General features: G+C 40.2%; 2 long non-coding RNA genes and 1 pseudogene across 2 annotated transcripts; 1 reads left to right on the forward strand and 2 right to left on the reverse strand.

Moving 5' to 3' along the window:
- Positions 1-336: 336 nt before the first annotated feature.
- On the reverse strand, positions 337-2,973 carry LOC113293602 (annotated as a pseudogene).
- An 18,228-nt stretch (positions 2,974-21,201) lies between these two features.
- On the forward strand, positions 21,202-21,977 carry LOC113293628. Its single transcript, XR_003332409.1, has 3 exons — positions 21,202-21,335; positions 21,457-21,602; positions 21,685-21,977. It is a non-coding gene; the product is annotated as an uncharacterized LOC113293628 (long non-coding RNA).
- A 635-nt stretch (positions 21,978-22,612) lies between these two features.
- LOC113293603 lies at positions 22,613-24,845 on the reverse strand. Its single transcript, XR_003332389.1, has 3 exons — positions 24,546-24,845; positions 24,347-24,441; positions 22,613-22,993 (listed from the first exon to the last, which is right to left on the reverse strand). It is a non-coding gene; the product is annotated as an uncharacterized LOC113293603 (long non-coding RNA).
- Between the last annotated feature and the right edge of the window lie 30 nt (positions 24,846-24,875).

The raw sequence follows: 24,875 nt of genomic DNA on the forward strand, positions 1-24,875 counted from the left end.
TACTAAGTGTACTGGAGTAACGATTTCGGCTATTTTATAGCGAACCGGCAAGTCACAGTTCGGCAATGGGTATTCGGCTATGGGTCTTTCCAGTTTCCATTATTTTTTTCTTCCTTTTTTGTTTGCTTTCCATTACTGAATGTAGTTTGTTCCTCCATGATTTTCTTGTGTGTGGTGAAATGTGAGCATAATTATCTGGTTTATTTTCATTACAAATCTGTATCTTTGAGTTGGTTCCTTGCTCAGCAACTACTACCTCAGGACCGCGTTTTCATGACAGACAGAAGTAACGCTAAAACATTGGTCCTCCATGACATTAAAATGAAGAATGGAATCTCTATTAATTTCTTTCTTTTGATCGACATGGAATCTCTATTTGTTGATGAAGAAAAACTTAGCATTCATAAACTATGACTCCCTAGCTTTCAGTAGATACTTAAAATGAGTCGCAACAAACAGAGTAAAATGTGGTGAGGAGTGATCAAAGAACTTCAACAGTGTCATACTACTAAACAGTAAACAGTACATTAACCAAGTCATGGTAAGTAGACAAACAATCGTTAACAAAACTATTACGAAATTTGCCGTGGAATTGTTCTTGGTCAGATTTTCCAAGAACTTATACCTGCTTTTAAGAGAGAAGCATAAAGCAACTCATTCCATGTGTCTGGTACCCCAGGCAAACACCAATGACTGCAATCCTGAGACATTTCAGCTGCAACCTTTTCTTCGGATGTATTATATTCTTTTCTGCATCCTTTCGATAGTCTGTGAGCTTACTGATATTTAGATATAAAACAGGTGTATGCATCCGTTGTAACACGCTTTCCAGTACATCCATCTTTGTAGGGTACTTCTCTAAGTAAGTTTCATTCAAAATTGGCTCAGTTTCTTTGTGGCATTGCCCACCCGAATTCCACTGACCACTTCTGCATATTTACACCCATGACAAAATGTATTGTCAGTTATCAGAATTCTACAAACTTCTGGAGAAAAAAAAAGCTACCACAACAATGGACTAGTTAGACTCAAATGGATCCCAATTACCTGAAATGAGTAACTGAATATCCTCTAAATAGAACTAGGGTCCGGTTGACGTCGATATTCTTGTCAATCCATCTAGCCCAGGTAGAGAGAGCCTTGTTGTACGCTTCGATTGCTTGGAGTTTTGGGTATACATGACTGCCTTCTTGGTAATAGTTTTCTCTGTTAAAAAAAAACAAAAAACACCATAATAGCGATAATTATGAGGTATCAAGATGAACAATAACACGGCAAAATCTTGGATTTGAGGTTTTTATGGTCTCAATCTCAGTATCCCAAGATTGGACCTCACCCTCCAACAAGGATTTCGTAATGTTGCCGGCAACACCATACAACGGAATTCTTAATGGTTTCTTCTAGCTACGAGAATGATTATACTCACCCTTTAGAAGTTTTGTCATGAGTCCACCAATGACCTGAATTGAAGACTATAGTATCAGCGTCATAATATACCGACGATATTTGGTCAATTAAATCCAACCGCAATGTCTCCGTCGACACGTTTTATCCTCTACATAAGATTGTCTAACTAGAAATGGTGCATTCACAAAATCTATAGAACAGTTGTAGTCCTGCAATATGCAGACAACATAAAGATTAAAAATTTGGGAATTAACATAACAAGATATTGACAAACCCTTAAGATAGATAGAATTTTCACCTCATATCTGACAGAATAAACACCGTTCTTCTTGAATTCTGTCTTCCCTGAGATTTCAAAAACTCTACTCTTATCTACAATACTATACCTAAGTATACAAACTAGAGACTCCCACATATTTCTATTCAAAGAATCTCCTACAAACACCAGTCTTTTTCCTCTCATTCTTTCTAGAAAATCAATTGCGTTTAATCTGCCACAAAAAGAAAAACTCAATCAAAGAGCTCATCATCATTTTTAACAATACCTCCCTGAGTTGCATAGTTGAGGCCACTGGTTCAAGTCCCTAAGCAGACCCTGCCACCCTGGGGGAAAAAAAATAATTACAAAATGCATGAAAAAATGTATTACCTTAGGATATTGCAACCGCTAGGTTGCCATCTCCATTTCAAGAAGTCATAATCTGGTCTTCCATTAAGATGACAATCAAAATCTTTATCAATATAAGGACAAGAACTCACTGGATAATAAGTAGTATTTTCTTCATCAAACTTAACCCATTTCCCCTCAAAAATATCACAATTACTTAAATCATCCACATCACCATATCTTGGAAATTTATCCTTCTCAGGAAACATTATTCTATGGGTTCCATCTGAAACCCTTTTTTCTGTATCATCATCATCTCCAGCTAAATTGATATTTTGATTAGTTAAAACAAAAACACTTGAATTTTTCTCATGGGTTTTGTCTAAAACTGATAATTCACCACTTGTATGAACGAAAAAGATTGAGTTTTTGTCCTTCTCAGTGAGATTTAATTCATGCGTACTTTGTAAATTCAATTCTATATAATTTGTTTTCTTTTCAGTAGTTTCAGTTGAATTGTGCAATTCTGAAGAATAGGTAGTTGTTGAAAATAAAAATGGCCATGAAGAATTTGAATAATTATTAATAATGGTTCCATCAAAATCTGTAAATGGGTTATTCGAGAAGAAAATAATTAAAACAAAGGCTGAAATTGCAACACCAATACAAAAAACAGAAATTACTTTTCTTTTTGAAGATAAAACAGAACAGAATTTCTCTAATAATCCAGATTTCTTCGAGCCCATGACTATGAAGAATTACACAATACTATATAATTTTGGTAAAGAGTTCGATTTTTATGAGTATTACATTATTTTGCTGAGTAAAATGGAGAAAGAGAGTGAAGAAATGAGAAATGTGTTTTTCCGGAGAAACCGAAGAAAGTGTGAGGATCCCACAAACATTTTTTGTTTTTGAAAATTGGAATCAACGGAAGCGGGAAATTTACAGAAGTTGCAGTGGCTTCCCCTATTTTGTTCATGGAAACGGCTGCACTAGGCGTAAATATGAAATTAACCTTTTTACTAAAATAAGGAGTTCGAAATTAGTTTCGGTGATTGATAGAGGCCGTACGAGTTTATATAAAATAAAATAATCCGGGATATAGACGATGGATATAGACGAAGACCGTGCAGATCCCGGAGATCTACTCAAAGAAAATTATCCCCGAAGGTGGGAAATATTTGTAAGATGGATCCGCAAATAGCGAAGGCAGAGACATTGGGATTGTATTCACCTTTGTAGGAGGAGCAAGGGTAGTATACAACTTCAGGTTAGAGTTCGAAGCCACAAACAATGAGACCGAATACGAAGGAGATGTGATTGGATGATACTGGGTATAGAAAATCATCAATGTTGTCAGGACTGAAATGGGTAATGGAGGGTTTAAAATTAAATTGCAGATGGATGGTGGGAACATGCGAGAATATTTCAGTATGGAAGGATGTGTGGATAAAAGACAACGCATTGGGTGACATTTTCCCCGAGGATGAATACACAAACTAGAACAGTGAAATGAAGGTATCTGATTTAATATGTAATGGTGAATGGAGGATACCACAAAGAATGTTAGAATATTTTACAGTGGAGGAGTTACCAGTGATAGGAGGCAATGAAGATAGGAGGATATGGACTGGTGCATTAAGTGGAGTCTTCACAGTAAATTCAGCAGTGGATGTGTAAGAATTCACTATGATAAAGTGGAATGGGCTAAAAAGATATGGAATCCTGTACTACATCCTACTACTGCTAGTAATGTGTGGAAGATGGTAAGGGGTATATGTGCTACAGATGAGAAAATGCAGGAGAAGGGGTACAACTTATCTTCCAAATGGTATTTGTGTGGTAAAGATAGCGAGAACCTAGATCTTATACCGTGGCAATTACAGTCAAATAATCTGGAAGTGGCTTGACAGTATGTTTTTATTCTTGAACCCTCTTTCATATACAAATATAATGAATTGGGCTAAACACAAGAGTAGTGCAGTTCAGGAAGTCTGTATATTAGCTGCATCAATTACAATGATGGAGCTATGGTTCTTTAGAAATAAAATTGTGTTTGGGGAGGAGAAACCAGATATGAATAGAATCAAAAAAAGGATTATGTAATTTACTAAGGAATGTGCAATAAGGATGAAAGGGGAAATGTAGGAATGTAGTTATGATTTTCAGGTACTCAGAAACTTTGAATTGAAAAGACGACCATTGAGAGTGCAGAAAAAAATGGAGCTGAGATTCTATCTTCCTGCATTGAACCAGATTCTTGTGTGTTATGGTGGAGCTTCCAGGGGGATCCAGGGAATGCTGGTTGTGGTTTTGTGTGTAGAGATAATAAAGGGGAATTTTTATTTGCTGAGGCAAGAGGATTGGGCATAGCTACAAATTTTATAGCAGAAATAATGACAATAATACTGGCTACATAATGGGAAGTTCAAAAGAGTGTGGAGAATCTTTTGGTGCAATCTGACTCTTTTGGCTGCAATGAGTGCTTTTATGATTGGAAACTTGCCGTGGTTTATTCAAACTAGATGGAGTAAGGTAAGAAGTTGTACAATAAGAATTACTTTAGTTAGTGCTACAAGGAAATAAATTTTAGTGCTAATAAAATGGCAAGAAAAGGAGCAGGTCTGGAGAGGGGGATTAGTCAACAATTCCAAAATAAACCTGATTTTTTAAGTGCTTTGGAAAATACAGAGAAAAAGTATTACAGAGTCTGTTAGGAAATGGCCCATCAGTTATGGGCCTAGATTTTTTTTTTCTCTCTGTTTTTGCATTAGCTTTTTTTTTTATTTCTATTTTTTCTTAAGTTGTGGATTCTCTTTAGTAATAAAATTTATATTGATCGAGCAAAAAAAAAACAATTGGATGATACAAGGTTGACCAGTGACTCGCAGCTTGTTATTCATCAAATTCAAGAGATCTATAACGCAAGTGATCCCACCAAGCAAAAGTATTTACAGCTCGTGAAACAGTATTCAACTCGCATACCCAAAATCATCTGGAGGCACATATGTAGGAAGGATAATCGATATGTTGATGTCTTGGCATTCATCTCATCCATGACACTAAATCAAGAAACGAGGTTCATTAAGATTGAACAATTAAAACTTCCATCCATAGACGCATGAGATGAAGATATAAATGTGATGATTTTGGAAAACCAGAAAGAAGAAGAAAAATTGGGAGATTCAGACTGGCAAACTCCAATTTACAAGTATTTCGAGATGGGAGATTTACCTCGTGACAGATTATTAGCGAATAAAATCAAAAGTAAGGAAAACAACTATGAGTTGCAAGAAGGTGTCTTGTATCAAAGATCTTTCTTGGATCCATTATTAAGATGTCTATCAAGAGAAGAAGGTGTCGAAATATTAAAGACAATACATTATGGGGATGCTGGTAACTATAGTGGGACGAGATCACTGGCAAAAAAAACTAAAGGGTGGGGATATTTTTGGCCTCACATGCATGAGAATGCGAAAGATTTCACAATAAGATGCTAAGAATGTCAAAGGTTCGGAAGGAGAATTCATGCACCTGCTACGAGCTTAAATTCAGTATTAAGTGTGTGGCCCTTCGTGATGTGGGTATTGAAATTAACCTTTTTACTACTAAAATGTGGAGTTCGAAATTTTGGTAATTGCCAAAGGTGGGTACCCGTTTTAATGAGGCGGTACCGGTTTATACAAAACAAAATAATCCGGGCCGTTGAATCTTTGGATTGGTATTCGCCTTAGTAATTGTGATTCTCGTCTGTAGCAATCATGGCAACTTCCGTTATTGTCTCAAATTTCATTTTTGCGTTTGACTTTTTATTCAACCCTTCATGACCTTTATCGTTTATTGTTTCTCACTTTTAGATTTTTTGTTCTAGTTGTTGGGGAGTGACACTGAAAATTATCACTTGCAACTCGCCTATTGGAGTTGTATGGCCATTGTTAAAGGCAATGATGAAATGGAGGTATCTGGGGTGCTCGACTGCTGCAAGAAATTCCAATACCTGTTCGAGAGAAAACAAAATGTTAAAAATATATTTTGGAGTTTTTTTTTTGAATTAAAGCTAGACCTTCAGTTACATTACCGTCTCACTTGAAGCTAGAAAGGCATCTAGTGGTGTAGCTTTTAGAGCAAGGACTATGGGGTTGAGAATTCATTTCAAAATGAAAGACTTGATCAACTTTGGTCATATTATGGGTAAAGGGAAATCGTCATTCACGCCAAACTCAAGCAATATCTTTTTCAGCCGATTGAGTGAGTGAAATTTTCCATTACACGACATACTCTTAGTTGTGTGAATTAAACAAAAAAATGGAAAATAGTTTGACGTATGAAACTAAATAGTAAAAAATATATAAAAAGTTAACAGTTTGTCGTATAGTCTAATTATCCCTCTATCCCACTGTGGATTTTACACTCCTTCACCTATATTCTCTTTCATTTTGAATTCTAAAACTGTCTATCGCATGGTCCTTGTTCTTAGGAACTCAAGCAGTCATCAGACCATGGATTTCTTTTTTAAGAACTAGGGAAAAATATACATATACATATATTTATATAAATATACACACCCTTTATAATATCTTCAACAATACGAAGCTTTAATGAAATAAAACAAGACTAAGTATTTATAAAATCAACCTGTTTATCCTGCAACCACCTAGCTAACTTATCTTCATGAGTATCATGGTCTCTATTTATATATGAAACAAACAATTGTAAAAACTATGCATAATCTTTTGTACATCCTTCAATATAGGTTTAGTTCTCCACGAGCAGCTCAAGCTTTAAGAAAAGATACAACATCTTTACAGTCATTTTGCAAAATAAATTCTTCGACATTAAGCTGAACACCTCATTCTATGGCCTTGTTTACTGCGAGAGCTTCTATACTCCAAGACTAGTGATGATTTCTGAGAAAATATGAATGTTGGAAATTATACCATTACGCCACCTGATAATACCTAACCATAGATAGGAAACATCACTTTTTTAAATGAAGCATTAACATAAAAATCATCGGAGATATGATTTCCTAAAACAGATTGACTCTTATCCACAATACAAGTTTTAGCATGTTTTTGTCTAACACTATTAGGCTAACTGACTTGTAACTCTTCCAAAGATTTATTAATACTATATAGATGCAAACTATAGGGTCAACTTTACGATGTTCAAACACAAAATAGTTTACAAATTTCCAGATATGGTAACAAAAAAAATAACCTAACACAAAACCAGAAACCATGACTTCCAGTAGATACTTCAAACTGAGGATAGCTAGAACAAAACATCTCCCTGCTACCCCAAAAGCACAGATTTAGGCTAACATAGATGCTTCAAAAGACAAGTCTTTCATTCCCATCGTTATGGATTTGGAAACAAAAATCTTCTAGCAGTGGTTTATTTTAGGGATTTTCATATGTTCTGTCATTTTGAGTGTCAAAATCAGAAATGCATCGCAATTGGATCTTCCAGTCATGGGTACACGTGATTGTTTGAGGATGAAAACTGTTTCTGCTGATTTTGGTAATTTCGGGTGTGTGGGTGAGAAACAAATCTAAACCCTAAACAATGTACTGCACGGGAGTACTTTTGATTCGAGAGATCAATTTGTACAATCCTGGGCTAAACCAAGAAATAGCCGTTCCAAGCTTGCTTCGGTCACAAAGTGAAGGAGAAGGGCTTAGGGAGGGAAGCGAAGAAAGTGTTGAGACTAGAATAGTTGATTCTGGAAGTGTGGGTGTTTTGTGACTTGTATCAGAAAGTCGGACTGGCTAGCTGAATGAAAAGCCATCAGATGATTTCTGGATGTTGTATTTTTCTTCTGACCAAAACTTGTTGTTTGGTGGAAAATAGGTGAGACCTATTTATACAAGTTGCAACAAAACGTACCCTGGTCTCGTGGGAAGTGGAAACGATTGAGTGGTGGAAGAAGGGAGTAACAGGTAACGCCTGAAATTTATGCTCCCATAATGAAGGATATGTTTACACCATTATTTCTTGTCATTACTAACCGCCCCGCTTTATGACACTTTCTGTAACGGGCATATTGCACGCCGCCTGCTGTAAACCGCCAGACCAATACCCTGATGAGTATCCCCCAGTTTGTGACATGTTTTGATGTCTCGAGTGTTTTCGTGGAAAACATATAGCACTTTGCTACGTGTGGCAAATTTAGAATTGAGAGGTTTGCCGTAGGTAAATAGCATATGTGATGCTAGGCTCTTTTTGGCTAGTCGAAGTGGCGTCAACATTAGTGCATGGTGGCATGCCAGTAGCTGTGGCATGGTGGCATGCCAGGAGCTGCGGCATGGTGGCATGTCAGTGGTTGCGGCATGGTGGCATGCCAGTGGTTGCGGCATGGTGGCAGGCCAGTGGCATGCCAGTGGCTGCGGCATGGTGGCATGACAGTGGATGCCGCATGGTGGCATGCCAGTGGATGCGACACGGTGGCATGCCAGTGGCCGTGGCATGGTGGCGTGCCAGTGGTTGGGGCGTGGTGGCATGCCAATGGCTATGGCATGGCTACATGGCTCGTGCATGCCTTCGGCGCGGCTGTGTAGCCATAGCCATTAAAACCTTGGCACGTCGGTGTGGAAATCTTGCTTAGGGTTTGGCTTGTCGAAACCCTAATTAACATATGTAGCACGTCGCATGGGGTGAGTAGCCATGTTTGGCGCGTTTCCATGTGCATCTGGCATGTGTGCCTGGCGTGTGCGTTTTTTTTTGGGAAACCAATTGGCTTTGCGGCCATCCAGCGCGGTTTCCTTCTTTTCATTGTTGTGGCGAGTTTAAGGTAACCTGGTTGGTTAATGTAAGAGGGCCGGCCAGGCATGGGTGTGGCTACACTTCTGTGTGAGTGTGGCGGATTTAAAGCGACCTTATTGGTCGATGGGAAGTGGGGCCGGAAATCTAGGGGATGGTCACACTTCCAGTGCATTGTGGCGGATTTAATCGCCTTATTTTGGCTAAGCATAGTTTTTCGACCAACAGGGTCTAGTGTACTGCGCGAAGCGCGAATGAGTTATCACAATAATCGGCTGGATTTTGTATGCTGCCACAAAAATCCCTATCTACAGAATGCAGTGTGCTTTCCGTCTGAGCATTTCGTGCGATGGCCTTAACTTTGGTACTTGGAGGTCCATGCCACTCCGCTGCGAGTGAACATAAATCCGTCATGCCATACCGATATTAAGGGTTCTGCCGGGGAACACAGCACAGGAAGGTACTCAGCGAGTCTTGCATTGGCGAGGTGCCAAAATTTACAGAGTGTTTGGGATGGTTGCTACATTCGCCAGTCTGGATAACTTTCATGTAAATATATTGAATGGCTCAATAAATACACCGGTGGAGAGGTTAGCACTCACGGCACCGTTTCCTTGCAGAGTGACGTCAGATGCAAGGTTTTACGATTTTAACCCTAAGCTAAAAACCACCATCAACATTAAGTCCCCTGCTTAGCACGTAACAGTGGCATTGTTGCGGGGTAAGCATGAGATGGTGACAGACAAGAGTAAAATCGAAAGAGTAAAAACGTGAAGAGATCGCCAGGGAAATTCAACTAACCTTTTGGTGGAAGGCATGAGGAATCTGTGACCCTTGTGTTGGCGGCTTTTGTATAAATTCGTCTTGGCCATGGGATGTTGGCACCAGTGCGGCATCTTTGGCTACTAGTTAAGAAATGGTTCACGACGCTGGTGGCTAGGCTTGGCCGCAGAGGTGATGCTGGCTAGCTGGAGTAGCGGATGGCGCGGCTAGATTGGCATAGCGGATGGCGCTTGTCAGGAGCAGAAAAGTTGGTGCTGAGAAGGATGCAAGTGTATCGACTACCGAGCAGAGAAGCTAGCGCTGGGAGGATGCAAGTTGTTGGTGCTGGCTAGAGACGCGGGATGTTGGCGCGGGCTTGGACATGGAATCAGTGGCGTTGCTTGGACGTGGAGCCGTTGGCGTTTCTAGCTTGGCTTGGGCGTGAATGTTGTTGGCGCTGGCTTGACATGGAGCCATTGGCTCGGCTCGAGACGCGCGCTTGGAGTGAAAGGATGGCGCGGGCTAAGTCACAGAATGGTAGGGACGGCTGCTGACTTGGATGTCAAACACTAATTATCTGTATAAGAAAATATCTAATCCAATTGGTATCACGCGTTTGAAGCCTTAATTCACGGCTGGTAAAAGGATTTTCCTTCATCTTCATAAATCCACTGAATATAAGAGGTGATCTTGAATCCTTCGTTCATTCAGATCATCATAAAATCGCGTCCACCCTCTTTACAGGTACTGTCTTGTGTTTCTTCTCCTAGTTCCCATTTTGTCTTCTTCATCATGTAGATTGCTGGTGCGGATATATATAAAAAAAATTGTAGCATATAATGGGATCTTCCAGTGACGATCGTACCTCTGACTCTTCGGAGAGGAATTTTGAAATCGACAAGATCCAACTTTCTTCTCATGAGGAGGTATTACAGAATTGATTCTCTGTTCCGTGAGGCTGACGAGATTATACATGGCATATCTCTCTCCCATCTATGCAAAGTGCGGATGTGTGTTCAGACTCTCATGGCTTCGATGGACATGGAGGAAAAGTGGAGACGTGATGAAACATCTCGGCGGTTTGGGAGATCTCAGAATAATAAAGCTTCTCTACAACCCAGTGCTAGGGCTGAAAGATTCGCCTCTCGGTTGAAACGGCGGAAGACTGAGTCCATGAAACTTTTAGGCGAGAGCCAGTTTAATTACCTTGTCCATGATGGTATCGTAATCCTTGACCTTGATGCGGATGAACCGGGACATCCTCAAGAAACTGCTGGAAAAGCGCCCGAGGAAGATGTCGACACGGTTTACGAGACCGAAGCAGCTTCTGGAGTGGACGCCGAAGCTGCTGTCGGGAACGTTGAAGCGACTGCTGAGGATGTCGTCGAGGCGGACGAGGAGGCGGAGGAAACATATGTTGGATCCATCGGAGAAGCCATGGAAACATACGCTGGGACTAGCGTTGAAACAAATGCGGGATAGGATGTGGAAGTTGTTGTTGCCGAAGCGGCTTCTGGATGGGATGCCGAAGTTGCTGCTGCTGAGGCGGCTTCTGGATGGGATGCCGAAGTTGCTGCTGCTGAGGCGGTTTCTGGATGGAATTCCGAAGTTGTTGCTGCTGAGGCGGCTTCTGGATGGCGTGCTGATAGACGCATTTATGTGTCTAATTTGTCCCAATTGTTTATATTGTTAGTGCTCGATTTTGTACTTATTTGGTTATTTTATGTCTTTGTAGGTGTTTTTGGAGAAATAAGCTTTTGCGGCGAAATTGGCTAAAAAGTGGTTTTTGCGCTCGTGGGAGAAAATTACTATACGGACTCTCACTTTGGATAAGGGGTAACCTAATTACTAAGGGGCACCCCATTTCAGGGCATTTACTAAAGGGACACCGGAACTGGATAGGGGGGGGGTCATCTTCAAAGTTTCAAAACTGGATTTTGGCGGAAAAAAAGGCAGCAGCGTCAACAGTTTTGGATCAAGGATTTGAGCGACCTAGGAGGCGATTCAATGGGCAAATTTGGTACCCACGGACTCTACAAGACATAAGGGACCTGTTAGAAGCGATTAGACCCATCTAATTGGGCTGGATAAGTCAGAAAATCCACACAAAGTCAAGACAGTGCACACGGTTTCTGTTTAGGGTTTGAGATTATTTTGAGAGATTTATGGGATATCTTGCGTGGGATATACATCAAAACAGTTGGGTAAAAGTCCTAGAAGATATTTGAGACGAGAGAATAGCTAGAAACATCCTGTAACGCAACAAGAAGAAGATTATTCTTCAAACAACCCGTAAAGAATAATGGAGATTTCCAAGGGGTTTGATCGAGTTTCAAGGGGATTTAAAGCCTATAAATAGTTGGTTTTATGTCAGAGAAGGAGGATGAAGAGTTAGGGGTCGATTGGGAGGCCAGCAGAGAGGCGCAGGAGGAGTTGCAGGAATTGTACCTGCTGCTGCTGCTGCCATTAACAAAGCTCGAAGAATACGAAGAACAGACTCTCCAGGGCAGACTTATTTTTAGCAGCATCAACAGCAGCAGCGGAGTGTCGTTCTTTTACTGCAGTTCTATGGTATCGTTCTTCTCTGGACGCTTATAGAGGGTCGTAGTTTCACTGTTTTATATTTTCACTCTTTTAATCATATTTTGAGCATCAAGTATGTATTTTGAGAACATGATTATTATGAGTAGCTAAACCCCAATACTGGGATGATGGAGGAAGCTGTTTTTCAGCCATGTGGTTATTTAAATAATTCTTAATTCACTTTTTGCACCGATTTTAATTGATTTATGATTTCAATTAATTACTTGTGATTTTGTTTGATGAAACATGCTTAGTCCTAGGGATTCTTGATGTGCCATGCTTATAATATACAAGTAATATTTTATGGAATCTAATTTGGCAAAGATAGAGTTAATACTTGTTTTATTTTGAGCTATAATCGCCTAGGATTATTTTCTGAGCCACTTGAATATGAAACACATTGGAATCCTGAGTCCTGGTTCCTCTTGATCTTGTGACATATATTCTGTATATATCTTAATTTTTAAATCTTTACAAGTCCGAGCAACGAATCCTTATTTACCGCAATCGAATTACTACAACACGTGCCGAAGTTGCTGCTGCTTAGGCGGTTTCTGGATGGAGCGTTTGCTGCCAGAGAGGGTGCTGGGGAAAGTGCTTGAAAAAGCTATGATAGAGGCGTTATTGGCCCAGGCGTCCGCCATTGACGAACAATTTTTCCACCTTTGCTATTTCTTCTCGGCGTGTAGCCGCTTTTGATATTTCATAGATTTACTTCCACTTCCTTGTTTTCATGGCGGAGTTAGGGTTTCGCCAAGTAAAATTCCGTTCAGTTTTTGTGGTTTCACATCTCTGAATGAATTAATAAAACCTTCATACTGAAAAGATCCAAAACCCTTTATACGAAAATAAGTCGCTCGACCCTCCTGGCCATCCAGTAGACGGGTAGACGCCGTACACAAATAGTGTGGATGGAATTTGCCACAGGTACTAGCCGGCCTGCTGTTTTCGCAGCCAATGCCCCCGAACGATGACATCACCCATAGTAACTCAAAATAGGGGAAAATAACAACAATGGTTAAAGGTTCGACCGACATGTTTCTTGGCCCTCCCTTGTAGTAGCATTGCTGTCACATATCCCAGAAACCAGAGGAGCGTTAAGTGAGATTTGGAGCCGGATATTTTTGAAGAAGATATCTGTTCCGCTGCCTGATGATCATTTTCCTTGCATATTCCATTCTTCAGTATTTTTTGAATAAATGTCTCTTTTTTTGTGGTTTGGTTTCTCTGGTTTTCAATAGACGGGTAATGACTTTGTGAGAGTTTGGGTTTACTTGGTATTTTTCCTTTAGGATGGTTTGAGATTTTTTTTTTTTTAAGGAAAGATGTTCTTTAATTGAAATCGAAAACTCTACTCATGAATGCAAGCAGTGCAATCATTTTTAGAGAAGTTATAAATATTGCATGAAAAGGGAAAATGTTGAAGGAAATGCTGAAAGGGGAATGCTGGAGGTGAAGGTAGCACAGTGTTTTAGGTATCGAGTATCGAATGGTTTGAGCCATCGCGAGTGAATCGTCACACCTTCTAATTTGTCGGTATTGATGAGCTTGAAGTAACCACCCAAGATAACATCTACCACCAGATATGGCTCATCTTCCTTTTATTTAGGCGGATCGGGTCGAGTGGCTATCTTCACTGTTATGTTTCCAACTTGAAACGAGGTCGTCTTGACTACTACATCTCCAATTTGAAACGGGTTTGAGCGTTGCGCAACCACTTGATTTTTGAACTCGTCATCTTTGGCCGTGACAGCTTCTAAATTTTTGACGAAGCATTTGAAAGACCCAACGTCCCATTCACATCTCCTAATGACTCCTGGGTTGGTAATCGGACCGAGTCCCCATGCCTGGCCGAGAGGAGAGGTGACTGGGTGTAGAAGGGTTGTTAAAACAGACTTACTTGTGTTCGGAATCTGTGGATGAACGTCGACGGGCTTTCTCTAGGAAATTAAGTTACATTGGTAAGTTGTTGATACAACAACATGTAGTCTTCAAAGTTGGACGGCTTGTTGGAAATTCTTTCGGGTATCGACATCGGCAGAGGGGATACTCTTAACTTCGCTTTGTTGCCGTGTACCCATGCGCGTCCCAGAATCATGTCGTAATTTGAGAGTTCTTTGACAATGTGGAATTTGCCATGTGTTAGAGTGTCTCCCACCTTGATTTCAAGGTTGATGTAGCCATATGCGTCCATCGCCTCTCCGACCAAGATTTTGACCACGGTTGGGGAGCGGGTAGCCTCCTGCTTCGAAATTCCAGCAGCTCTCAGAGTTTCGATGGTAACGATGTTGAAGTCAGAGGCTGCGTCGATCAATGTGCTGTCAAGTTCGGCGTTCCTTAGATAAACCGTGGTTAGCAGTCCCCAGTTGTATTTTCCAGCACCGCTTCCCGAGGGAGTTTGGGGTTCTGGCGTGATTTCTTCAGTAGGAAAGAGTCACTTGCCCGATACAACACGATTAAGGGCTGTGAAGATATATTGACGCTGTGTCTTGGAGAGATAGAGAATTTCACACATATGTCGCATCATGGATTGCACAGTCTCGTGTACAGAGTCCCCAGAGACCATGCAACTCCTGACTGGAAGCGGATCTCTGTGAACTCTTTCGTTGTCCAGTCGAAGCTTCCCTACTTCTATATTTTCTTTGAAGATATGCTTTAGATTATTGTAGTCATTGGTCGGGTGGTGGACAAATCTGTGGTAGCGGAAATATTTGGGGTTTGTCATTTCCGCTTCGGTTGTTGGGCGCCTGGTGGGAGGTAGCATGATGGCATCATCTTGGATCCATGCTTCCAAGAGTTCAAGTACTTCCTCGATTGGGAACGGGAAATCCAAGATATTTTCTTCAGCTTCTTGATGTCGCATGGGAGCTTTAGAGGCGGTCTTCCATGGCGGAGTTGTCTGTTGTGCTGGTGCTGCACGCTTGGATTGTTGTTCTTCCGCTGGAGCCTTCATCTTTCCTCCTTCGTCTACCACGCTTACAGAGGAGGGACCACTGTTGTATTGCTTATTGATGAGGCCTTTATTTCCTCGATTTTCGCGTGCGTCCTCGCTTCTGGTTGGCCTTGTTCTCTCCAACAACGATGGTGCCGTTGTGGCCGATCGTTTTGCAGCTTCATGAAGTTCATAGAACGTCTGAAATCGCAGATTCTCTAGTAAGGCGCGGTATATAGGAAGCATGTCGTTGATGCAAGAATCCACTATTCGTTGTTCGGTCAAGTTTGGGTTATGACAATCCAGTGCTTGAATTCTGAACCTTTTGACAAAATCATTCGGATACTCGTTGTTTCGTTGGAACATCCTTCCTAAATCTGAGAAGGTAATTTGCTCAGACACAAAGAAGTACTTTATTGTAGAAAGCCGCAACCATGTCAGACCAGTTGGAGATGCTGCCTGGTGTAATGTTGTTGTACCATGTGTATGCTCTTCCAGTAAGTGATTTCGAAAATTCCCTCAAACGGAGAACGTGATTGTATTCGTGTTCCCCCAGGGACTCCAAGAATCGAGAGACATGTTCACGCGCATTACCGGTGTCCTCATATAGAGAGAATTGAGGGGAAGAGTACCCCCTCGGAAGAGGAAATCTTTGGACTTCCGGAGGATACGTGGGTTGATGTTGATGCATGTCCTAGAATCGTTTTTATCTCGGTTTCGGAGAAGTCGTTCCAAATCTTCCCGTGTGACAAAATTGGACGGTTGATTTCTCTCCGCTGGAGTTTCTGGGCGAGTCTCTTCGTCTACAAAGGTGCGCCTTGTTGAGGTGCTGGCGCCAAGGGTACTGGAGGTGTTCCTCGTTGGCTCTGGCAGGCGTGATTCTTGTGGCAGCCGCTTGTAGATGGTGGATTTTCGACAAAGGCTAAAATCGTAAACCCATAATTATACGAACTTCTGATCCAGCAATCAGACGTGAGTATTGAGACACGGGTCTCTCATCAAATCTCTGACTGAGAATACTTTCTCTCAGAGTACATGCAAATATGTAGTCTCTCGGCTGGACAACGGCATATCTCATGAATACTGAACACTTCAGTAATTATTTCTATATAGAATCACGAGATTGGCGGCTCCTAGACAGCTTTCTCTGCTAGTATCGAGCGATAACGTCTTCAGGATACAAACAACAGTTTTTCGTGACTATATAAAGGATATGAAGTTCCAGCAAGCTCATGTCAGAATAATTAATGCTCCTAGACAGCTTGCTCTGCTAGTATAGAGCCATAAGTTAATTATTCCTAAATTCTTGGATTCATCCACTGAATTTCCGAAAATATTCAAATATTTTCGCAATATTTCGTTACTTCAATCTATGGTTCTTCCCAGCAGAATTCCATGGGTTAGTAATAAATATTTAACGCACGGGCGTCTGAGCTACCTCTGAGTAAGCCCCGACTCAAATGGTGTAAGTGTACTCAACGATGATGCACTAACAATCACCGCATGAACGAGTATTTTAAAATACGACGAAATGATGAACCTATGCAAAATAGGAAGGAAAATAATAAATAATTAAATATTGACCAAGGTGCTGAGGGATTGGGCTCACCGGCCGGCCGACCGTGTTGTGGCCAATCCCACGCCAGTTTTATATTTTATCATATTTTTTTGTTATTTTCCTTGATCTTATGAAAATCCTTTCATTTGAATAAATATCCTTCGTTTTGAGGAAACTCCTCAGTTTCATGGTGTTTCCTTCGCACCAAGGAAATAATATAAAATTGGGAAAAACATTGCGGGGCCGTGATTATTGGCCAACCGGCCATGCCTTGATCCCGGACGGCCCCACACCTCATGGTTCCTCATTATTTTATTATTATTTCCCCAATCTCATGAAAACTCCTTAATCTCATGGTATTTTCACAAAACCATGAAAATATAATATAAAATTAGGGAAACTCGTGGGACCGGGCCCCAGCCGGCCGGCCATACCCTAGCCGGTTCCACACGCCCCTTTATTTTATTAATATTATTTTAAGGTTTCCTACTTCCCATGAAACTCCTTGATTTCATGGAATTTCTCTCAAATTAGTAAAATTCCTTCAAATCATGGAAAACTACACGGAAAATACATAAAAATTAGGGAAACTCGTGGGACCGGGCCCAAGCCGGTCGGCCATGCCCTAGCCGGTCCCACACACCCTTATTTTTATTATTTTAATATTATTTGCTTCCTTGATCCCATGGAACTCCTTCACTTCAAGGAAACTCCTTAATTTCAACAAATTCTTTTATTTCATGATATTTTCATAAAATCATGAAAAATAATATAAAATTAGGAAAATGCACCATGGGACCGTGGTCACTAGACGTCTGGCCATGCCTTGGCTTCAGCGGTCTCACGCTTCATCATTCCTTTATTTTATAATTATTTTCCTTCATCTCATGAAGTTTCCTCAGTTTCAGCAAAATCCTGATTTTATTGTATTTTCTCAAATGGTTGCTCAAACGCACGCCAGAAAATATCAAAATTCTCAGGACTGAAACGCGGACGTGAGCATGTTACCTTGACCGACCAGGGTTGTCTCTTTGGTTCGCAATGAGCCGGTCCCACGTATTTTCATGGTTTGACCTAATTTGTGCAATTGCACGTATTAGGTCCAAGACTCTTCCAAATAATTTTGGAATTTCATGAAGTGATCGTCATTCGATCCCACGACCATCCAGGGTTTGTTTCATGACCCCTTGGTCGGTCTCTCACCTCTCCATAATTAATTAGGTTTTATCACCTAAGGCTGAGACGAGCATTTTTCGAATAAATGATTAAACCATCATTTAATCATTCTTTCATCAACAAATCACCAACTCTTCAAGATACCTTGGTGTTTACTCACATGAGAATATGTGCGCTACAGGGTCGATCCATTGTCTCATGTAGCCGACCCCTCTTTCATTCCATGGTTGATTTTGAAATAAACCATCAATTGGTCATCAATTGATCAAATTAGGGTTTCTAAGTCCAAGGATCATAATTCCAGATTCGAACGCTAATAATTTTACGACGATCTCATGATCACCATTTTATTATACTCGGTTCAACTACCAGTATTCTAATTAATGTTTTATTTCGGTCACGCTGCCAATAATTCATCAGACGAGCAACACTTGCTCAGATGAGCAATATTTTCTCAAACCAAGGAATATTGGTTCAACTATCAATATTCAACAATTCATCGAATGAGCAATACTTGCTCACCTCAACGTGAGAATTACACCTCTGTCTCAACGGACACGTTCAATTCATGACTTTGGAACATTTTGCAGAATCATGTTCAACTCAGCAAATACATGGACTCTTCGTCCCATGAAGTCAGCAAATGACTAAATACACGTATTCCCTGCAGACTCCACGTTCACGAGACATCAATCGTGTCACTTGGGGGGATATCAACTAGGGTTTTGGTATGGCGGTCTATGGCACGTGTGTTCATACACACGATAGAATGTGAGCAAGTCGTGCAATCAGTTGAAGGAGTTAACAAAGTAGTGGATGGAAAATCGACCAAGTCTCCGCACGATGAGCAACTGGTTTCAAACACGATTTTCACTTCCCCACTCTTTGATTCCATCAACTATCACACTTCATGGGATCATGATGTCTACAATTCCAGCAATATAAATAAGTCTCTGAATCATGATTGAAGACATAACAAGAATCTTACATCTCACAGACAACACGAGATTAACAACTCATCATCTGAGTAATTACCCTCAACATAGCAAATTCAATCATTCAGAACTTATCTTATTCAGAATTCACAACACACCTACAATCTTTGATTACCATTGATTCCACACATTTCTCAGCTTCCCTCCTATAGATCGACTCATCCTCTCTTATGACCGAATTTACTCTGGAACGACCATTGTCTTGGTTTAGGCTGAAGTACTACAGATTGATCTCTCGAATTTAAAGCACTCCCTTCTTGCAGTGCATCTGTGTGAGGTTGAACATTTCTCTCGGTTCAAGGAGTCTCCTCCGTACGGTCGTCTCCTCAATTCCGTAAAAACCAGCAAATCGTTTTTCCCCATCTACACCGCTCCGTTAGTGTCTTGAGAAAAACAAGTACCTCCTTTTGAGTCGAGTCCATGTACGTTTGGGCTCTAGAGAGAACCTCATGTCTTTCTATCAAATCAGAAATGGTAATATAGGATCGGATTCCTCTGGCTCCTCCAGTTTCTCGTCCTGATGGCGGAGTAGTTGCGGCTCTGGTGACGGTTGGAGGTGTCATACTTGATGAAACATTGGGAGCGGCGGCAGCGTCTCTGGATCTGGTGATTGGGGGTGTAACATCTGAATGAGCATTTTCCGCGGCAGAGGCTCTGGCTCTGGTAACCGAAGGTGTAACGCCTGAAGGAACATTTTCCATATTGCTGGTGTTGACAGGTGGCGTATTAGCACCACCGGAGGGAACGTTAACACCGAGATAATTTCTGCGCCAGTGTTCTCAGGGTTTGTTGCTGATCTGGACCTGAGTTCCACCATCTTGAGATCGGAGTTGAAAGATAAAATTGGGAATTGAGAAATTGATATTGTAACCGAGAGATTAATCTCCCACTGTGGTCGCCAATTGTTTGAGGGTGAAAATTGTATCTGCTGATTTTGGTAATTTTGGGTGTGTGGGTGAGAAACAAATCTAAACCCTAAACAATGTACTGCACGGGAGTACTTTTGATTCGAGAGATCAATCTGTACAATCCTGGCCTAAACCAAGAAATGGTCGTTCTAGGCTTGCTTCGGTCATAAAGTGAAGGAGAAGGGTTGGTCTTAGGGAGGGAAGCGAAGAAAGTTTTGAGACCAGAATAGGTTATTATGGAAGTGTGGGTGTTTCGTGACTTGTATCAGAAAGTCGGACTGGCTAGCTGAATGAAAAGCTATCAGATGATTTCGGATGTTGTATTTTTATCCTGACCAAAACTTGTTGTTTGGTGGAAAATAAGTGAGACCCATTTATACAAGTTGCAACAAAACATACTGGTCTCGTGGGAAGTGGAAACGGTTGAGTGGTGGAAGAAGGGAGTAACGGGTAACGCCTAGAATTTATGTTCCCATAATGAAGGATACGTTTACACCATTATTTCTTGCCATTACTAACCGCCCCGCTTTATGACACTTTCTATAACGGGCGTATTGCACACCGCCTGTTGTAAACCGCCAAACCAATACCATGATGAGTATCCCCCAGTTTGTGACATGTTTTGATGTCTCGAGTGTTTTCGTGGAAAACATATAGCACTTTGCTACATGTGGAAAGTTTAGAATTGAGAGGCTTTCCGTAGGTAAATAGCGTATGTTATGCTAGGCTCGTTTTGGCTAGTCGAAGTGGCGCCAACAATAGTGCATGGTGGCATGCCAGTAGTTGTGGCATGGTGGCATGCCAGGATCTGCGACACGGTGGCATGCCAGGATCTGCGACACGGTGGCATGCCAGGAGATGCGGCACGGTGGGATGCCAGTGGCTGCGGCACGGTTGCATGCCAGTGGTTGCGGCATGGTGGCATGTCAGTGGTTGTGGCATGGATGGCGTTAAATAATAAATTCAGGGGTAAATTTGTCAAATCAAAAGTCATCACTGTTCAATCCTTGGTAGTGATAAATCCAAGCAATCCAACTGGTCCTGGTGTAACAGCAGCTTGCTCTGCCTTACAAATTTGTTGATGTTTGTTACAAGCAATCTTGTTCATGATTGTAGATTCTTGTGGAGGAAAACCAGCGGACAATTGCGGATTTCTGCAAGAAGGAAAGTTTGGTTCTTTCTGCAGATGAGGTAGCTATTTTGTTTATGGTCAGAAATTCAGCTCTAAAGTAGTTTGTATTACTTGAACTTACTAAAGCCAGTAACCTCCATATAACCACACTCGTTGCAATTACCTAGCGTGTGAACAAGAGTTTTCAGTTCTAAAACTTAGATTATTTCATTTTACAACATGAGAACACACACACCTTTAGAAACCGACTGGAAAGATACTAACGAGATGTCCTTATCCCATTGACCTGGCTAGCAACCTTTTTGAATGAGTGGAAACTCTTGTTCTCGACATAAAACATTATCTTGGTGGACCTGTAAATAGCTCAAGTTGGCAAGCCACTTAGTAACTGCTATCTTTGTAATACCCAGTTAGTCTTGAAATTTATAATGAATTGATAGATACTACAAGGTAGAACTGAATTCATAACATTTATGGAATTTGGTCAAATCGATTCATATAGGATTCCAGGTACTAGTTCAACTCCGGCGTTGAATACTTTGCAATATGTTTTACATAATGATTGTCTTGTTTTTTTTATCTACTCTTATGAGGTGTTCAAGGAATAATTACCGGATCAAACTCTGTGCAGGTTGGGGATGGATCTTATGAATCAAGAACATCTACATCTATCTCCCAAGAAGATATGGAAGAACTAATGACTTCCATCAAGAAAGATCCATACCTGAAAACTATTATAGAAGAAATTGAGACTGGTGGTCCAACTGTAATGATGAGGTACGTTTTTGTTAACTTTGTCATTTTCGTAAAAATGACATGCATCAGTTCTAACTTGGCTTGAAAATTCAAATGTTTTTAGAGATTACGCAGAAGTTGGCGCAAGCTATGGGTTTTTGAATTTTAGGAGGGGACAATATGTTTGCTCAGTTGAACATAATGCACCAAATGCTGATGCAGAAGATCAAACTGCCAAACAGGCTTGAAGCAATTGTTCGCAGATGAAGCTAGGGATTGTTTTCTTGAACCATTAGGATGATAACTTGTAGAGAATATGTTACTAATTGCATAGGGATAGTTTTGAATTTTCATAAATCTTAACAATTTGGATCATCCTCAACTTCATCAGAAATTATGAATGATTTCGGTATGGGATACAATTGCTTGAAATTTTCATTCATCTGTCATTATGGTTATTCTTAGTCTTCTACTTCTGTTTGGAATTTACAGAAAATCGGGGCTAGCTAGGTGATGAGACCTATGCACCCCGGTTCATTTTAAATTTAAACGTTGAATCCACGCTAGACTATGCCGTTCAAAAAGCTGATGTTCAGTATGTTTCTCGAAGTGCAGCTGCAATCCGAGTCAAGACCGATTCTCACATGGAAGAAGCTACTGAGCCGGAAAGAATGAGTTTTCCCCGATTCAACTCTGAATTGATAAAATGCGGATGTTGGCATTTGGAATCAAAGACAGGGTGAAAAGAGATGATAAAATGCGGATTTCCCCTGTGAAATCAAAATGGATAATCCATCTTAATCGGATGTTTTTTAAGGTCAATTTACCTTAACATTTTAACTGCCAACAAGCATGTGAAATAATGATTTGTTAAAGAATTATTAGCAAATAATCGGTGACGTAATAAAAAACATCACATTTTAATCTAACCGGTAAAAAATACCACTATAGTATTGTGAGCAATACTGCCAACCCACCAATCATACAAAATTGATTACCCTTAGTTTCATCCATTAAACTACGACCCTAAGCTATAATGAGAACAGCCGGACTACCAGAAAAGAGAACTCGTCCTATTTTAATTAGTGCCAAACAGATAAATACGTTATTGTTTAACTAGATGTTATGCAGAGCTTCCTCAAGTACTTGGAAATTTGTTGCAACAAGGGGTTGAAGAAACTCCTGTCGGTATTAAAAAATACTTGTACAAGAAAATTCAGGAGTAGGTTCACTACATAATATATACAGACCTTGAAAACAGTACTTATTGCGACAAGCTTTGTTTGACACGAGTGCAACCACATCACTCAAGATCGATGTAAAGAACAATTGTCTATAAACCTTTGTAATGTGTATGTTGCTGCTGATCATATTTCTTGAATTTGGGGTAGAAGCTAGGATCATATTTTGTCACAGGTACTACTTCTCTAAACCTACGGCAGAACAGGGAAAAGGAAAGTCAGCTGACGCTTGTATGAAACCTCACAGAGAAGTTAACTCCATATCACATGAAACATATTAAATACACCAAGCAGAGTTTCAAGTATAATCATCGGAACACCTACTAGGGATGCATGCTTTCTGCCAACACTTTATAGAGCTCCATAGTTTTACATAACAACAATCATGCGAAGCACTAACATTTTCTTTGATATATACCTAAACATTCAAGTAAATGGCAATTTTTATAAAAAGGAAAATTTGCAATGGGTATACCATCAATGAAATGTGTAAACCAAGAAAAAACACTACTGAGAACATAAATCAGACAACTACTATACTTATGGATGGATTAAATAGAGGATGGTAATCAAGCTTTAAGTTAGGGATGGGTAGAAACAATCATACGAAACAAGATCCAAAACACAATTCAAGCACATGAATCGAAAATCAAGAATGGATAACCTAATCCCTGGGATATTTGTTACACTTGCCAATCCTAAGCTAAGCCCAACGAATTTTGTGCACATGTACGGCCTAACGATTAACCTAAACCTATTAGTTCCAATTTCAAATCCAAAAATCTGTAGCATATCAAACCCAAGTATTAAACATACAATTTATGTGTTGTTAATGCGCAATTTATGTTCATCTCATATCTCACTGCGTTTTATTTATCTAAACAGGATAATGTTTCTAATTTTCTAAAAACTGTGTTCTCAAATAACAATCTCCAATCATATAAGAGAGAGGGGACAAGGACAGAGACTGCTACTGGGGGACTCTAGAGTGTCTCGTCTTGGTTCAATTGTTCACTCAAGAAATAAAAATAAATAGGCCAAAAGACGATCATCTACTTATCCTTATGGCAATAAAATTACACTTAACATTCCAAAGGAAACTCACGATTAACAAAACAGTTCAAACCCAGCATAAACACCCAAAGAAACCAAAGGAAAATGAGCAAGTCCCAGGACAACCCAGTTAGGCTCTGCCAACAAACAACCATAGAAACCAATGGACTACCAGCAAAGAGAAACTCATGCTAATTTAATTAGGTGCCAAAAAGATAAAAAAACATTGCAAGTAAATGTACTTCTTGGGAAATTAATTAGATGATATGTAGAGCTTCCTCTAGCATGGAAACTTGTTCCAACCAGGGGTTCAAGTGCTCTGCCGGCTTCAGATATACTGGTACGAGAGATTATTAAAATAAGTTCACCATAGAATATATATAACCCCCAAAAAGACAGTACTTAGTTTCATTTTAGATTGGAACAAGCTTGGTTTGAAATGAGTGCAACCACATCACTGAAGATAGATGAGTATAAAGATTGTATGCAAACCTTTGTAATATTTGGGGTCACACAAGCTGCACAGAGAGGATCCTTGAATTAAATATGTGTACTCATTACTGGAATCTCATCAGCTGAAGTTTTATCTGCATTACACGACTATAAAACCTTCATATCTTTAACTAGAACAAGAATATAAAAGGTGCAGAACTGCATTATGACAATGTGATCTGTGAGTTACAGAACTGACCAGACTGTTTTTTCCATCCACCGTTGTAGCCTTCAGTTCATATAAGTTACATGACTGCCTTTGCATTTTGTCTTCCCAGCCTCCAGTTCATAGAACCTCACCAGCATTCTATTTCGACAACCCTCCAAATTGAAAATGTCTAGGCTTGAGAAGGAGAGACCTGCAATAAACAAAAAAGGTACTCCGACGCTCAATTCAGTAGGAAATTTATACAACATAAACATAGAATTGAAGTTAAGAATATTCACCTTTAGATGTGAAACAATGAAACTTGCTGTGTTCCAATAATTTTCCAACAATAAGAAAAAAAAAACACAAAACAAAATAGAA

Source organism: Papaver somniferum, chromosome 7 (genome assembly GCF_003573695.1).
Source record: "Papaver somniferum cultivar HN1 chromosome 7, ASM357369v1, whole genome shotgun sequence".
Taxonomy (NCBI): domain Eukaryota; kingdom Viridiplantae; phylum Streptophyta; class Magnoliopsida; order Ranunculales; family Papaveraceae; genus Papaver; species Papaver somniferum.